Here is a 17346-nt window from a genome sequence, read left to right as displayed (position 1 = left end):
TATAGATATAGATATAGATATACCACACATAGGTGATTCAGAGCTTCTGCTTCCTCAGCCTTGCCAGAAGAATGGGAAAATGCATACAGATTACTGTTTCAAACTGGGTCCAAAGCCAGCGCTGACTAATAATACTGCTTATATCTTTGGATTTAGCATAGATGTCATTATTTGCTGAAGTGATATGGAGCAAGTTTTAAGCTGCAGTGGAAAAAAATTTAATATCGCATATAGCATTAGTTGCCTTAGCAGCACATCTAATGTCTCGGGCCATGTTTTCGATCCTAGTTTGATAGCAAATATGTATTTCTGAATGGTTGAAGTTGATAACACTGAATTGATCCGCCTTGTAGTCTCTCTAATGTTGTGGTTTAACATATTTACAGGACACAGTTATTGACTAGAAACCCTAAACCCAGAACTCAGAAAATAAAGGAGCTGGATGAGCCATGGGAAGCCTATTTACTTCAGTGGTCTATAGGCATCCAGCAGCTAACTCTGAAAATAGAATCAAATGAACAGGCAGTATAAGACATCATGTATAATACCTGCAGTCAGCAAAATAGACATTGTATAGTGGTTCATATAATGCTCTGAAACCAGGCTCTGTAATACACTGGCACACACACAGACAGTTCAAATGTCACTGTTTCACTTTTGCTGTCGCACAATTACTGTGCAGTGCCGTTGAAAGGAAAATGATTTAATTCGCACACAGCCCGTAAGTGGTCCTCACTCTGTGTTTACACATTACCTGCCATGAAAGCTGTGCCCGTTACCTCGTTTAAAGCACAACTGGAAACAGAGAGGGAGTCACACCAAATTCAAGAACGCTGGCCTTGTAAGGGTTAAGGAATTTTGCCCTGGCTGAAAGAGGGAAGAGCGAGAGAGAGCGCGAGAGAAGGAGGATGAGAGAGAGTTATTGCGGCCAGAGAGCGAGAGGAGGAGGAGGAGGACAGAGCGAGAGAGAGAGAGAGAGAGAGGGAGGGAGGGAGAGAGAGAGTGCCTGCCTGCCTGTGTGTGAGTGTGTATGTATGTGAGAGAGTGTGTGTGTGTGTGTGTACATGCGCGCTGACACCTGGCGCTCGCCTCCCCTCGCCGCTCACACTGTGGAGAGCTCTCCGCCTGTCTGGGCTGTTCTTTCACCTCTTCCTCTTTCCCCTTCCATTCCCTCCCTCTATCTTTTGTCCTAACCTTCTTCCGTGTCATTTTTTCCCCCCCCTCCGTCTTGCCCGCCGCCGCTCCTTTTGTTTGGGATCTTCCTTACTATGGTGCAGGATTTTTATTGCCTGGGCAGACGAGGCGCTCCACTGACAAAGGTGAGCTGAATGAATGGGGGTGGAAGGGATGGCTGGATGGATGGATGATATGGACGGGGGCGCGGGGCGGGGGGGGGGGATCTCTGGATTCACTTCTCAATGCGGAGGGTGGAGAAAGGGGGGGCTTTGGAAAGAGCCTCTATTCATCAAGATTCGGCTGTGGATTGTTTCACAGGGCTTCGGTCGTTTGACAGTGCAAGTCTGTGCAGCTCCTGGTTTCAAACAAGCCAGCCGCTGTGTGTGTGTGTGTGTGTGTGTGTGTGTGTGCATGCGTGGGCGTCTCGCTGTGTGTTTCCAAAAAGGTGAAAGGTTCAAGTACATCATTTAAGAGCGGCGTTGATTGTCTGCGCTTTTTAACTGTAGCATGTGTCAGATCCTTTTTTTTTTTTTTTCCGGTCTGATGGCTTTTGCCGCTGAACTCGGTGTCACCTTGACCCAGGTAGGAGGCTTTCACAGCAATCAGCATCTCGGCGGCATCAAGCCACACCTTTCCCGGGGTCACAGCGTGTGTGTGTGTGTGTGTGTAAGAGGGAAGGAGTAAATCGTGAATGAAATGGAGATTAGAGGAGAAAATGGTGTGTGAAATGGAAGACGTTGTGTGTGTGTGTGTGTTTAAGTAAATCCTCCGCTCGCCTTTATTTCTTCAACAAGTTTGTGCGGCACGGCGCCAAGTGTTGCTGCCCGCCGCCGCTGATTGGCTCTCGCACCGGTCACGTCACCCTCCGCTGTTTCCGTCTCTCAGTCATCCCCTCCCTCACTTCATCACTCTCTCTATCTCTATCTCTATCTCTATCCATCGCGCTATATTTGTCATTTCCTCCTCGACCTTTTTCTCTCGGTGCCCCTGCCCTCTCTTTTTTGTTGTCTACTCCCCCTGTCTCTCTCTCTCTCTCTGTTTCTTCCCCCCTCACTCTGTCTCCCACTCACTCCCTCTCTCCTTCACACTCTCACCATCCTCTCTCTCTCTCTCTCTCTCTCTCTCTCCTACCCACTCGCCCACCACTCACTCCGAGATATTTCTGGAGAACAAAAGGAGAGAGAGAGAGGGAGAGAGAGATAAAACAGCAGAGGAAGGCTTAATGTACCAGCTCTGCGTGGGCTAATGAGTCTTTACCACTCCATCTCTCTCTCTCTCCCCCCCTCTTCCTCCTTTTCCTCATCATCTTCCATTTCCAAGGCCCACTCTCGATCCGTCTATTCTCGTAAGCGAACTCGTCCACCTTTCTGATGTCAGGCCCTCCCTCCATCCTTTGTTCTCCACTTCTCTCTCTCTCTCTCTTCCTCTTCTTTCATCTCTTTTCATCAAGTCCCTAACAGTCTCATCACAGGTTCTCCCAGCATCCATCCTCCTCCTCCTCCCCATCTCCGCTAATCCCTCTCTTCCTCCCCCTCATCTTCCTTTTATCTCAGTCTCGTCCCGTCCCGTCCGTCCAATCCATCATTTGTTGACTCTGGTTATCAGAGGTGTCGACCTTTGTCCGCCTTTAGTCCCCCAACCATTTTGTTATTTCCGCTCCTTGTCCTCCTGTTAATTGCAGGATTTTAATTTAATCCCTGTTCTGTTCTTTTTTTCCCTTTTTATTCTCATGTCCCCTATTCACGACTTTTCTAATGTCATGATTTAACATATTTAAAGGATGAAATTACTGGAAAATGGGAACTAGACACCCTGTTCATTTTTACCATGGACAAAAATAAAGGAAGTGGAAGTACCCTGGACGCCATGCTCTATAGCTCACTTGCTTATTCATTATCAGGCCTTTATTTGTATTTTTTGCCTAGCCTGTATAGATGCACCCATACACCACACATACATATATACTGTACACACACAGATTCACTTACATGGAGACATACACAGATGAATCTTCTATACGGCCTGCTGAGCTGTGCATTTGACCGTGAGAAGTGTGAAATAATGTGGCGGTGGCCTGTTTAAATTTTTGATGTCATGAGGGACTTTTTGCCCCCCCCCCACCCCCCACCCCACTGCACTCCCGCCACCCCCCACCCCACTGCACTCCCGCCACCCTTCCCCTGTCAGCAGCAGCATCCTGTTGTTTTTACCAGTTGGGAACTGGGCTTTCATTGTGCCTCTTGATGTCGATGGGCTCATTATTGCTGCTCAACGCCGCGCGCCTTTCAATAGCAGGAAGTGCCCTTGCCAGCTGAGCACGAACACACTGAGGGATGTTTGGTTGTTTGGTTCGGCGCGATGAAGGCGACCGAACACGGCGTTGCATAAGTGCACGGCGGCGCTCGTCGCCAGTTCACCTTGTAAGTGCTCCGAATTGCAAGGACCACAACAGCGAGGCGTAGACTAACCCGCGTCAGCTGTGTGTGTGTGTGTGTGTGTGTGTGTGTGAGTGTGTGTGTGAGTGTCTGCCTGTCTGCCTGTGTTTGCCTGCAGCTATCGGGGGGCCATCTCTCTCTGTTTGACTTGAAGTCTACGTCTGCCTGTGTCTGGACTTGTCTGACTGACTGTCTGGTGCTATGGGTGTCTCCAGGCCTGCATGCCCCCACCCTCCAACACACACACACACACACACACACACACACCAGACCCCCTCCACCACCTCCAGTCTGCAGCCATGTTTGCCACGCTCCATAGCCGTAACTCCCGCTGACATCCTTTGGAAGAACAGGATTTATCATGCCTCTGGACATGTTTATCTGGCTCGACAGGTCTGATGATTGTGCCACGAATGGGCGAGTGCACATGCACACACGCACGCATACACACACACCATCAGTGCTCCCCCCCGACTCCAGCCAGCCGCACCCTCTATGCCATCTAAAAGCAGGCAGAGAGAGGAGAGGAGTGGGGTTGTGTTTGTCTCCTGTTTTTGCTCAGGTCACACTCCATGTGATTTTTCGTTGTTTTTAACTCTGTCTCCTCCATTTGTTGTTCCTCTGCAGCCTGGAACTCATATGTAGAGCTATGTGCTGTTTGCAAACCCCTCTTGACCACCATCAGTTAATAAGCTCACATTGATTAGTAGTAGTAGTAATAGTAATTCATACTTTTTATATGGTTTGTCACTTCCAATTTCTGACAAAAATGTTGAAACTCGTTACAGTTACATCACCTGTCAGAAATTAAAAATGCATGTTTTTTTTTTTGCTTTTTTTATTATTATTATTAAACATGGATACTAAACTCATGCTTTTGGGAAGTCATTTTGTTAGAGAAGATGTCCGAGCTTTTAAACAGTCGATATCAAACGTTGGAGTGAAACTCCTCATGTGTCCAACAGTCAGACACACTGTACAGTACGGCCGTCCACTGTTAGAGGTGCTGGCTGAAGCAAACACATGAGAAAATGATGTTTAGACCAGCACGCTGTATCTGCCAGAATAGCATTGTTGCTGTACTCCCGTACACACACACACACACACACACACACACACACACACACACACACACACAAGGTCTGACCCATATCTTGGAGTTTGTGATGTGTTTTTTTTTTGCTGTTATCCATATTTTGGCGAAACAGGCTTTTGATCAGTCTGTATTTTAGAAGCACCGCCTAAATCATGTTGACAGCATGTGAAACCTGAAGTTGAGATTTGTCAAGTCCTACTTTGCTATCAGTTATTATTATCATTTTTTTGATATAGGGTCCTCATCTGGAGGAATATGTCGAGTTTCATTAGAAATACTAATTCGAGGGGGTTTAGCATTTGATAGCACAGGAATAATACTGATGCTCACTATAATTCAGTGGTGGTTTAGGTTAGGACGTGGACATACGTTTTAACACACAGCGCTCTAAACATAGTTGACATATTACAATATCACTGGGCATGTGGAGCACCTGCCATGCTGCTGATAAAGGACAGGCAGCCACATACAGTAGCCTAGTTTTCTTCACCCTGAATAACCGGGTGTTGGTGTCTGCTGCCTCCTGAATCCCCCAGTCTATTTATATTTAATGCGTTTTTCATTATTCAGGCCTGCTTGTTTGCAGTTGTAGGCCCATCTCCTTTGCAATGGAGATGGTGTGTGTGCATGTGTGTGTGTGTGTGTGTGGTTCTGGCGTCACAATGGTGCTGAGACCAGAGTGAATGATTGCGTTGCTGTGGGCAAGCAAAGGATAAGAATAACAGAGTGCGAAGAAAAAGGGCACAGCAGCAAGGACAGATTTTTCAGTTTTCTCCTCGTCCCTCTCTCTCTCTCTCTCTCTCGCTTCTGTCCTCCATGGCCGTCCCTAACCCCCCTGTGACCGCAAACCACGGCCACAGTGCTCTCTTAACTCTCCCCGCTTTCTCTCTTTTTCTTCATTGCTTCCCCTGTTTTTCTCCGGCTCTCTTTTAATGGTTGCCCCCTGCAGCTTGAAAGCGCTGCACTTAGATTGGAATGAGGAGGAAAACAAAATGACACCTCTCTTGTCTGCCTCTGGCCTTTTGCTATCCAACATCAAACAGCCTCTCTCTGGTTGGGTTTTTGTGCTCGTGGCTGTTTTGGAAGATACGCCGGGCCCTTTTTATCTGCTGTTTGTTTGCCATTTAGTTGGCGTTCCATGAGGAGAGGTGCACTCTGGTTTGTGGTGTAATATAAAAGGGTCCCAGACATTAAAAACAAAAAATATATATATATATAATGGTTGAATTCTGTTGTTGGAAGTTGCTTCTATCCCTCAAATGGGATTTTGAGTGTGGAGTTTTATGTCCCCTTTCTATCCCAACCTTTCTGAGGCGCCGGCGTACTATTTTGTTAGATAAACGCGTTTCAAAAGATGATTCATCTCAGTGAGATTTTGCACTTTAAAAGGAGTATCACCGAGTGACCACGCACTCCAGGCTGTACCGTCATTTGCTGCTGCGCTGCCTGGAGCCGTGTCATTGACGGTGAATGAACCGCTGACCTTGTGGGTTGCTTGTCTGAGTTTGAATCCCCAAATTGCGCTTTGTGTATGCAGTGAGTCACCTGTATATTTCAAATTAAAAAAAAAAAAAAATACGTTTTGGAGTCACTGCATCATCGCTGGAGACACACGGCGTTCTATTAAACCCACCATCAAGCCATTAAAATCTCATCTTCTTGTTTTTTGTGGCAGAGGGAAACAGAGAAAACATCGTTTTTTTCTCGCTGGAGAGCAAACTAATTCATCGCTTTGCAACAAGTGACGGCTGCAGAGTTGTTGGTATAATCATGAGGATTGTTGCAGCCGTAACAGTTGTGTCAAAATTGTGCATTGTATTCTGCAATTTCACACTAGCACAGGCCCTTCTGTGTTGTAGAGGTATTGATTGGGGGCATAAAACATCCTGAAAATCACTGAAACTTGTGAAACTTGATTGGCAGGTTAGGCTTTGGCGCAACACTGCAAAAACTCTTACCAAGAATCTTGCCAAGATTATTTGTCTCATCTCAAGTCAAAAATGTCTTATTCCTAGTCAAAATATCTCATTACACTTAAAATAAGACATGATCACCTCGGAAGTAACTTGTTTTTACACAATTGTCTCTTGTTTCAAGTGAAAATTTGCTTGTTTCATTGGCAAAATTTGGTTCTTGTTTCTAGCTAATTTTCACTTATTTCAAGTGAATTTTCACTTTTTCCACTGGCAAATTTTGCCAATGAAACAAGCAAATTTTCACTTGTTTCAAGTGAATTTTCACTTGAAACAAGTGAAAATTGTCTAAAAACAAGTTACTTCTGAGGTGATCATGTCTTATTTTAAGTGTAATGAGATATTTTGACTAGAAATAAGACATTTTTGACTTGAAATAAGACAAATAATCTTGGTAAGATTTTGTGTTTTTGCAGTGAAACTACTCTTCCCTCATTTCTAGTGTTGAGGAGTGGGACTTTAAAGTGCCTTCAGTGAGGTTCCTCTTTAAGCTGCCTGAACGTCATTCAGCGTGGCGTTGGAATTGAAGGAGCTGTAAATATTCTCGGGCATGATGAGCGAGCGGCGGCTGCTGCAGGAGCTCTCTCTCTCCCCCTGCCTCCCCTGTGTGCGTTTGCCAGGATCCCAACCTTTTCTCATTAAACACTCTTCGCCGGTGCAGCGAGAGGCATCTGCGACCTTAGCAGGAGTCACGCACCCCTCCTCCCGCCGCAGACAGCCAGAGGTCAAAGGGAACGAGAGTTGGCGCTGCTCTCTCGCCGCCGACCGAGACGCATCGATTATCAGCAGAAAAGCAATCACGTTTCTCTGACGGCGAGCTTTGGCGACGTTGATGTCTCGAGTGCCGGTCCTATGCCAGCCCTGGAATGGCACAGCATGACTCCACTCCGTAATTTATGAACACAACAAGGAGAGGAGAGAATAAAATAAAAATGAGATGTTGGATGGGGACATTTTCTCAATACAACCTGGTGATATATAATGTATTGATGTTTATATTGTCAAATGAGACTACAGTAAATCATCTTGGATTTTGACTATTGTTAAATTGCAATACGGTGCAAGTGTTTTAAAGGCTGCATTACAGTCAAGTGATGCAATTTTCTAAACTTATTAGCCCGTTTTAGCTGTTGGTCATCATATCCACATTACTGATGACTAGTTTTTACTAATAACGGGTTAGAAAAGCACCAACAATCATCCCCACAATATCAACACAATATTGAGAAGGAGGTTTTCGATAAACGATATCATATTTGATTTCGCCTGGGCATTCTTCTTCTCAGCTCCTGTACTCGTTTTTGTCGGGTGGAATAAGGATAGAGAGACCGCGCAGAAGGGAGAGAAAGTGAAACAAGAAAGACAGGGAGGGTGATGGTACAAGGGGGACGTCTGCTCCTCACATCGTCGCCGCTCCTCCGCCTGTGATTGTCAGGGATTAAAAATGGATCGAAACAAAAGCGTCCTTCTTCATTGGAACGCCTCGAGGCAGACCAGGAGCCATCGCAGCTTCACAGCTCCACGGCTGCTTTTAGTGCTTAGCTCATCCCCTCTCTCCCTCTCTCTCTCTCTTTCTTTCTCTCTTTCTCTCTCTTTTTCTCTCTGGCTGTCTTGAGTCAGCCAAAGCAAAGTCGCTTTGACACTTCCATTTCCGTTTGGTTATTTTAGTTGCATGCTATTCACTTCTCTGCTCTGTGATGTAACCCCAGTGGTGTGTCAGACTGAAGGTGGGAGATGCTTGATTTGGCCTCTTATTCTCTGAGATTTTTCCTTTTATTTATCACACACTCTTTTTTTTTATATATATATATATATATATATATATATATAAATGAAGCCCACCCACTCAGCACTGCGACACAGCTTTTCTCAGCATCTGATGGCAGTGTAGGCGTCAGGGCATATCACTCTTTCTCTCTCTCTGTCTCCCCGTCTCTCTCTGTCTCTCTGTCTCTCTCACTTGCACACACACACACATTCTTTGTTTCCCCCCACTGCCTCCATCCTAACACCTCCATCCATCCAGGACACTGCTGAGTCGTGGTGCTGTCGGCCAGAGTCTGACGCACTCAGCCACTCACACATGCGTCACCTCTCTGGCCCGCCGCCGCCGCCACGCTGCTTGCCATCCTCCAGGTATGCTTCACCGGCCCGGGTGAAGGACGGTGGGCTTCTCTGGAGAAGCGATGGGGGGGGGGGGGGGAGGGGCAAAGTAGTATTTCATGCCAGGGAAACACTGTGTGTCTTCTGTTGGGCAGGAGAGCCACGTGTCAGGCATGAAAGGAGTGCCAAGCGGGAGGAGTTTAGCGCTGCTCAGAGGTTTAAGTGGTTTTCTTGCAATTTGCAGGTTTTGCTTCATGCATTATTTACTCATGGTTGCATCATCCAATACAATTTTTTGATGGTTGATGACATCAGGTGGAGTTGTTCTCTGTTTTTTTTTTAGTTTGCATTTTTCAGAACAATAATTTTCACCTGTAAAAGCCTAGTCTAAGCTAGCTGGTTAAAATTTAGGAGGGAGGGCTTTGCTCTCTGCATCTTAGGAACTCTGTGTGTGTGTATGTGTTCATGTGTTTATCATTTCAGCCTTATCTCTTTTCCTCCACCGACTTGACTGAGCATTTTTTCCCCCAATGATTTTCCCCAGTGATTTTATCGTTTTAGCTAATGGCTAAATTGCAAAAGCAAACTGGTACTTGGTTTCACTGATTAAAAAGAAGAAAAAAAAAAAAAATCACCAGCTGCAAAAGTCACATGCGCTGACAGAGCCCGTCGTCCATGTGAGAGACAGGACATCAGCACCATCCTTGTGTGCTCTGTCTATTTTCAAGTACATCATTTCCCTGCATGCAGGTTTTGCAGACAGTTTATCTGCAATTCAGCGAGTAAAGCCTCCCCCTGTATCCACAATGGCTGACACTGATTTTACTTTCTAAAAAGCTAATATCAGCCGGATTATATCAGCAAACTGACATTTAAGTCTAACGTTAAAACCAACAATCTATCTTAACTTGTGATCTCTCAGTTTATGCACTCATACTCTTTATTCCTTTCATCGTTTCTTCATTTCTCCTATAAATGAATTCATTTAAAGGCCTGCAGCTGGGGTCTACTAACCCTACTACTTAAAAAAAAAAGAGAGAGAGACAATTTATGGTCACGTGATGATCTAAATGCATTAGTAGATGAATTTGCACCCTGACAAGAGAAAGTGGCAAAATGAATATTGAAATTTTTGGTATGGAAAAATGGTCATTGTTAAAGGTTTAATATCACTCTGCAAACATCGGTATCGGCGTCAAAAGGCCACGTCAGCCTAACTCTAATCCAGAATAATGGGAATATGCTGTGGAATGCAGGTCATGTTGTCGCTGGGAAGGCAGCAGCGGCAGTAATATAAGCTAAAAGAGCCCTCCATTAGGATTTATCATATCCTTAAGCTAATCAACGGTTATGTAACAGCAGTACAAATAGAGATAGCCCTGTAATATTGTCAGCACAGCTGCAAAGTAAGGCTATTTCTCCTTTATTACATCCGCTGTTGCTTGGCAAATTGGAAGATGCCACTGATTTACAGTTTGCTCTGGGCGTGTAAACCAATATGCAGAGGCAGCAAATGAGCTGTGGTTACAACGCGGATTCATCTAAATTATTCGGAACGCTATTATCTACCAAGCTTAATGCTCTTGTATGGGCCGTGACTTTCCTCCTTTGTCACTTAAAAGGTATTTGATTTGGCCCGAATCAGAGGTGAGGCAGAGGTGAGGCGCCTAGATGGATAGTTTATTGTCTCCAACGAGGAAATTCTTTTTCACAGTCGCTGCATGCCAGAACAGATCCAAAACCATGATAAAATGAATCATCCGCCGTACAACAGCGAACAAACCACATCGACATCACACAGAGCGTTTGGTTTCGACGGGATTCAATGTGGGCGGGTGTGTGTGTGTGTGTGGGGGGGTTGTTCAGAGTGTTGGGCTTTTGCTGAAGCAGGCCTCCCGTTCGCAGGTGTCCCGTCTCTGTGACCCGAGGGGCGGAGCAGTTTATTGGATTTATATTGTGAAGACGTCTAAATAAACCATAATTTAATAATCATGCGAATGTTCATTTCAGCTGTTTATTGGGCAAGATTTTGAATGGCAGCGGACAGGTGTAACACATAAATTAACAAATTAGCAGCGAAACAGAGTTAATTTTCAAGTAGTCATTTGTGATACTGGAAATTAAAGTGGGTAAGTTGTTGGCACTAGCACTGGCATGTTCTCACCTCTCTAAAGAACTGACACCAACACCCAAGAGCACAAGTCAGCCTCTCCAGAGAAGGCAGGTTTGTACTGTAGCGTGATCACCACTAACTTAACATCTTTAGCTCTATCTCTGCTCTAAAGGAATACACATAACAGCGACTTGGCAATAAATAAGATAATTACCATGAGATCACTGAGTAAAGATCGTGATTACATCACTCTCAGATAAAGAAGATGGGAATATTCATTTAACTAATGGGATAAATGAGCATATACTGCATACAGATATACATTTAGAATAAGTATTGAAAGAAATTATGCACGAATGACTGAGTGAATTAATGAAGGAATGAATGAATGGGCATGAAGCTAACAAGTTATTGCCTTCTGAATGAGGTCAGTGAAATCAGAAATGAAACTAAATTTATTGAGGGGCATCTAAAGCCACTTGGACCAACACTTTAGGATAGCTCTTTGCATTAGCTCTTTGCAGTAGCTCTTCTGCGGAATGCATTGCAGATGGGTTTTCCTGCTGTTTCCAAAGAGTCTCACATGTGTTGAAGCAGACTCAGTGGACTTCAGGTTGCCGTGGTGACAGTTTACTATAAAACGAAACGAGGTTTGAGTGCATCAGGTGCTAAATAATTTGCAATAACTTACACAAAAATTACTACAAAAGTTTAAAAAAAATAGCAAATTCCTATTATAATAAGTGGCAAACTGGCGTGTGGCAGCTTAAGTGGTGTTCTGGCTTTTTGTGGTCTTTCTTGTTCAGCTCTTTAGTTGAAAAGTTGAAAATATAACGCCCAAATGCAGAGGACAGGCAGCTTGGCAAGGAGCAAAGACAAATCAGGCAGTGCGAAAAAGCAAAAATCTTAATGGTCACGGGCAACGAAAAGAGAGCTAAAGCCACGGCAAGAACAAAAAGCGACGACAAAGCCTTGTAGAAACTTTCTATAGTTTTGAAGGGGGGTGTCGGACAAAATGGCGTACTTGGCACTCTTTTGAAGGAGCGCCTTGTTTGCAAATGAATGTGAAGAGGCAAATAGGACCGTGCCTTCAAATGAGGGAAATAATTTTATTTTTTATCCTGTCTAGGGAGATTACTCGAATCCTATGTGCTTTTAATTGGATGCTCACTGATTTCTGTCATTAATGCTGACATTAAAGTCTATGGGCAAAGACTTAGAAATTGCATAATACTGATCACACAAATAAAGACAGAACAAAACAAACAGAACAGAACAAAAAACCTTGATTCTCTAAGCTGTGGATCAGAATGAAATTCTACATGATACTAGTGTTCAAATCATTGCTAGATAATGCACTTAGTGATTAATATCAACAGTCAATACAATAATGTAAAAGTAACTCAGAAACCTGTTACTGAAAGCAGTCACTAGGGGGCACTGTGTCGCTGTGTAAAAATAGATTTTGAGGCAGATGTAGAATTTCTCTCTGATTTCAGAATGATCACAGGACTTTGAAACATAACTAAGGCTAACAATGGTTAGACAAGTCAACATGTGTATTTTTACACATTTTAGCGTGTATGTCTGACTATTTTAGAGTTTCACTTGGAATACAAGAGAAGAGAAACAGAAGAGAGAGCTTAAAAAAAAAGGAATGTGGATCTTATCTAAATGTCTGACCGTGTTGAGGTGTCTGGTGTGTTTGTGTGTGTGTGTGTGTGTGTGAGTGTGAGAGAGAGAGAGAGAGAGAGAGAGAGAGAGAGAGAGAGAGAGAGAGAGAGAGAGAGAGAGAGAGAGAGAGAGAGAGAGAGAGAGAGAGAGAGAGAGAGAGAGAGAACAGGGAAGATACCCTTTAACAATGGTTCCTCTTTCCTCTGGAATTAAAAAGTCATTCATGATTATAACACAATGGGTCTTTAAATGAACGTCACAACTGTATGGAAAACAAACATTTTCATCAACACGTGTGTGTATGTGTTCTTTAGTTCATCTGTGCGTGCTGGGGAAATTCCAGGTTGGTGGTTTCTGTGGAGGAAAAACAAAGTCGTTCATTCCATAACTGTCTAATTTAGTGCTTTGTTTAGCTTGGAAGAGAGCTTTGCTTTTTAGTTCTGGTCCATGTTCTTGACACCTTTTATGCCTTGAGGTGGGAGCTCATTGTGTGTGTGTGTGTGTGTGTGTGTGTGCTCTTTTACACACATAGAAAATAGGTAGAATGTTAGACTATATTCAATACATTATGAGGTTGTGTTCATGTTTTCCTTAAAGCCAGTTCCCAAGCATATTTTTGCACCTTTCAGCAGACAGCAGGCATTATGAACATTCACAAGTGTCTGCTGGTCACACAACATCCCAGGCTCTTAAGATAAGATAAGATAAGATAAGATATTCCTTTATTAGTCCCACGGTGGGGAAATTTCATGCATTACAGCAGCAAAGTGGATAGCAGAACATGAAGCATAATTTACATTATAAACAGTATAAACAAATAATAAATAGCAAAAAGCAATATAAACATAATAAACAAGGAATATAGAAAAAAAAAATAGAAATATGAACAATTTAAACAACAGAAGAAGATAACCTAAACCTGCATACTGGCCGGATGGATTTTATGCACCTTGCTTGCTACACACATTAAATCCAGGCTGATCCAGGCGCTGTCCCAACTGCAGTTTAATGGCGAGTGAAACTGCTGGCTCGGCTGCTCCTCCCTCGCTCAGTCTCCTCCTCACACACACACACACACCTTACCACGGACAGTCTCGTAGCAGCATCAGCAGCACACCTGCATTATGCTGTCCCCTCCCCAAGGGATTCAAAACATCAAGGATCCTCACTCTCCCTTCCTCTACTGGGACCTGTCCCAACTGGCGCGGTCGGGCCCTGCCTGAAGGTAACATTGCACACGAGCCGACAGCATTGTCTTCTTCGGCGTGTCACTTTCAGCTAATACAGCCGGCGATAAACAACTCCTTCAGCGGCGTGCCTCGACCCCGGTGTGAATTATGAAATGTAGGTTACACCACTCCCCCGTCCCCGCCCCTTCTTCTTCTCCCTATTTATATTGCTTTATTGTCGCCACAGAGCTGACCTCTATTTGAGCAGTGCGCTTGAGATGGCGTTTGCTTCCGTCAGATGTGTCTTTGACCTTGCCTGTGTGTGTGTTTATGTGAGCGAGACGTACCGGGACAGCTGCCGTCGTGGCTGCAGTGATGTGAGGGCACACCAGGGCGCAGGTGTAATACTAGGGCGGCTGTGTATCTTCATCTCAGATACATTTTTCGGATGCTTATAGGAGGCAGCGGTCCTGTGTTCGGGCCTCGTGCGCTGCGTGACCGCGTTTCAGCCCGACGAGCAGCGGCTCCGAAGGAAGACCAAGAGAACGCTGAGGTGACTAATGACATTTTCAGAAGTGCTCAGCTGTTCACAGTTCAAAGTGTGAGGCCCCTGCAGTGTCCTTCGCAGTTTGACTTTTTCCTTTTTTTAATCACTATAATTTCAAGGTCCTGCTGGGGTTGTTTCCATTAGTCATGCGCAGGGCGGAAAGCTCTTCCCCTCTCAGCTGTGATGTACCAAAAACAACGCAAGTCTTAACTCCAAGTTCCTCTTCAACCAAAAGTGTGCGATATGGTCCCAAAGCCCCCTTTGATGAGAATTTTGTTGCTACGTATGTGTTTAAATCAGAGAAAACAAACATACGGCCTGCGGGCCAAATCAGGCCCACAAGCTCGCCTCATTTGGCCCCCAAGATGTTTTGGAGGGATAGGGAAAAAAAACAAAAAAAACAAACCAACATATTATTAAATCAGTATTTTTTAATTGAAATATTTGCATCCATTCATTATCAACTATGCGTAATCAGCAAAATAAGAGGTTTTCATGATAAATTGATGGATTAAAGATTAATAATAAATTGAGAAATTAGTTAGAATGGGCCAGAAGTGTTAAAAAAAAAAAAAAAAAAAACACCGGGTCAGTTGCCACACTGACCACCGCTGTGTTACGTTAGTTTAGCAAAAAAAAAAAAAAAAAAAGCAAAAGGTTGACATGGGATGAAGAATTTTTCAAGAAAGATGAAAAAAGCAGAATTTTTCCTGGGAGGTACTTGTCAAACCGGCATGCTATATCCTATAATTGTTGCATTTCTCTTTTCTGCTCTATGGAAAGCTGTTATTTTCACGTGCCAACATGCAGTTTCTCATTGATTGGTAGACTCCAAATTGATTGATTTAAAATAATGAATACCCACGTGTTGCCTCGGGTCATTTTGACATTTGCAAAAAATAATCCTAGGTTTGAAAGAGTGAAACATGAGCAAAGCATTCATCCTGTGTACATCATTTCATTGTTCGAAGTTCTTACATTGGAATTAAGCCCTGGACCCCTTTAAGGACCCCTTATGGCCCCCTGGACCCCACTTGTGAAACTCTGGAAGCGTTTCTGACCCATTACAGTGTAATCATCGAGGCCCCTGATGACAGGAACACTGTCAACCCAAACATCCCCTGCAAAGAAGTAACGTTTTTGAGGCTGGAGTCTGGTTTCGTCTCAGTTTCATCTCAGGTCTGTAGTTCCTCTGGTCTGTTTGGGTATGTGTGTGCGAGTGCTGCGGGTTGGATGAAAGCCGCTCTCCATTGTTTTGGGCTGGCAGGATGTCAGCACCCTCAACTTCCTGTGGTAGACCAGGGCTGGCTCAGTGCAGCAGTGGAGAGTAAACACTTGACAAGCTCTCACACAGAAGGTGTGTGTGTGTGTGTGTGTGTGTTTGTGGGTGTATGGGTGCGTTTGTTTCTCTGGATATTCATGCATTTTTTTTGTTTGTTTGCTTATGCTGAGTTGGATGTGGCTGATGCTAATGAAGACGCCTGCCAGCTTTACAACGGAGCAGATGTCTGCTCTCATATTGCTCAGCGCAGCACACTGTGGCGTTGCGATTCATTAAGATACCCCACTTTGTTTTGAATTTGATTAAATTCGGCTCAAATGAATGTCAAACCCGGAACACCACGTTGGCTGTGACAAGGAGCCACACAATCATGCCACAAGCACTGCCAATTTTTTATTTTTTATTTTTTATTTTTTTACCCGTTGAAGCACCAGTTGAGGCGGTGGGGTTTGTGTGCCTTGCTCAAAGGCATATGGCAGTGAAGGTTTGACATCGTCTCTGGTGGCAGTTTGGTATTTGGCAGTGCACTGCAAAAACTCAAAATCTTACCAAGATTATTTGTCTTATTTCAAGTCAAAAATGTCTTATTTCTAGTCAAAATATCTCATTACACTTAAAATAAGACATGATCACCTCAGAAGTAACTTGTTTTTAGACAATTGTCTCTTGTTTCAAGTGAAAATTTGCTTGAAACAAGTGAAAATTTGCTTGTTTCATTGGCAAAATTTGTTTCTTGTTTCTAGCTAATTTTCACTTATTTCAAGTGAATTTTCACTTTTTCCACTGGCAAATTTTGCCAATGAAACAAGCAAATTTTCACTTGTTTCAAGTGAATTTTCACTTGAAACAAGAGACAATTGTCTAAAAACAAGTTACTTCTGAGGTGATCATGTCTTATTTTAAGTGTAATGAGATATTTTGACTAGAAATAAGACATTTTTGACTTGAAATAAGACAAATAGGCCTAATCTTGGTAAGATTTTGCATTTTTGCAGTGTGTGTATGGGTTGTGTTCACTTCATGGCGTTTCCTTTGTTCAGATTTTGAACTGTGTTTACCTCTAACACTGTCCAGTTCTCTCTCTGTCTGTGTCTCACGTACACACCGCCTCTACTTTTATAAATTGCTCGCCGTACCTTTACTCACACAAGGCACATGATGTATGATATGCGCATTCTTTTTTTATTTGTGTGTGGGCTGCAGTCTGCTGAATAAATGTCAGCATGTTTTATTATCGTAAGATCCACGTTAAGATTTACAGGGATTTGAGATAGTTTAACGTTCAGCTCTCCTGAGAAAGAAACCAAGTGTATAATAGGATTCCGGGAATAATGCAAGGATGGTCGTCACTGCGGTGGAAATGTAGCTTGAGATGATGAAATGCTCTCAAGGTCTTTTATTTTTCTAGCTTTGGGGCTAGATTTGCACCGTGCTGTTATTCTCTCTCAGCACCTGCCGTACTTTTCAAGATTCATTTTCATTTTCCGAGCCACTTACCCTAATTAGGGTCACGGGGTGCTGGAACGTATCCCAGTGCTCACTGGGCGGAAGGTGGGGAAACACCCAGTCCGTCGCAGCACATACACACACACACACATATTCACACCTCGGGTCAATTTAGCATCTCCAGTTCACCTGACTTACATTTCTTTTGACTGTGGGAGGAAATCGGAGTTCACAGCAGTAACCTACGCAGACATGGTTAAGGACATGGAAACTCCACACAGAGAGGACTCTGGCTGGCCGACCAGGAATTGAACCCGGGACCTTTTTGCTGT

The 17346-nt window shown here is 43.9% G+C and overlaps 1 protein-coding gene across 4 annotated transcripts in view; it reads left to right on the top strand.

Moving 5' to 3' along the window:
• The window catches only part of tanc2b (tetratricopeptide repeat, ankyrin repeat and coiled-coil containing 2b), a 144742-nt gene that overhangs the window by 46865 nt on the left and 80531 nt on the right, over positions 1-17346 (top strand). Inside the window, exon 1 of one of the 4 annotated variants that reach the window (XM_030077188.1) lies at positions 1123-1319. The exons of the other annotated variants lie outside the window; for them this stretch is intronic. The gene's annotated coding sequence lies outside the window, so the exon portion shown is untranslated. Of the gene's footprint in view, positions 1-1122; positions 1320-17346 lie in introns of those variants that run through there. 4 annotated transcript variants of the gene reach the window in all.

Source organism: Myripristis murdjan, chromosome 19 (genome assembly GCF_902150065.1).
Source record: "Myripristis murdjan chromosome 19, fMyrMur1.1, whole genome shotgun sequence".
Lineage (NCBI taxonomy): Eukaryota > Metazoa > Chordata > Actinopteri > Holocentriformes > Holocentridae > Myripristis > Myripristis murdjan.
Note: the sequence above shows the minus strand (reverse complement) of the source record. Positions and strands in the feature narration are given on the sequence as shown.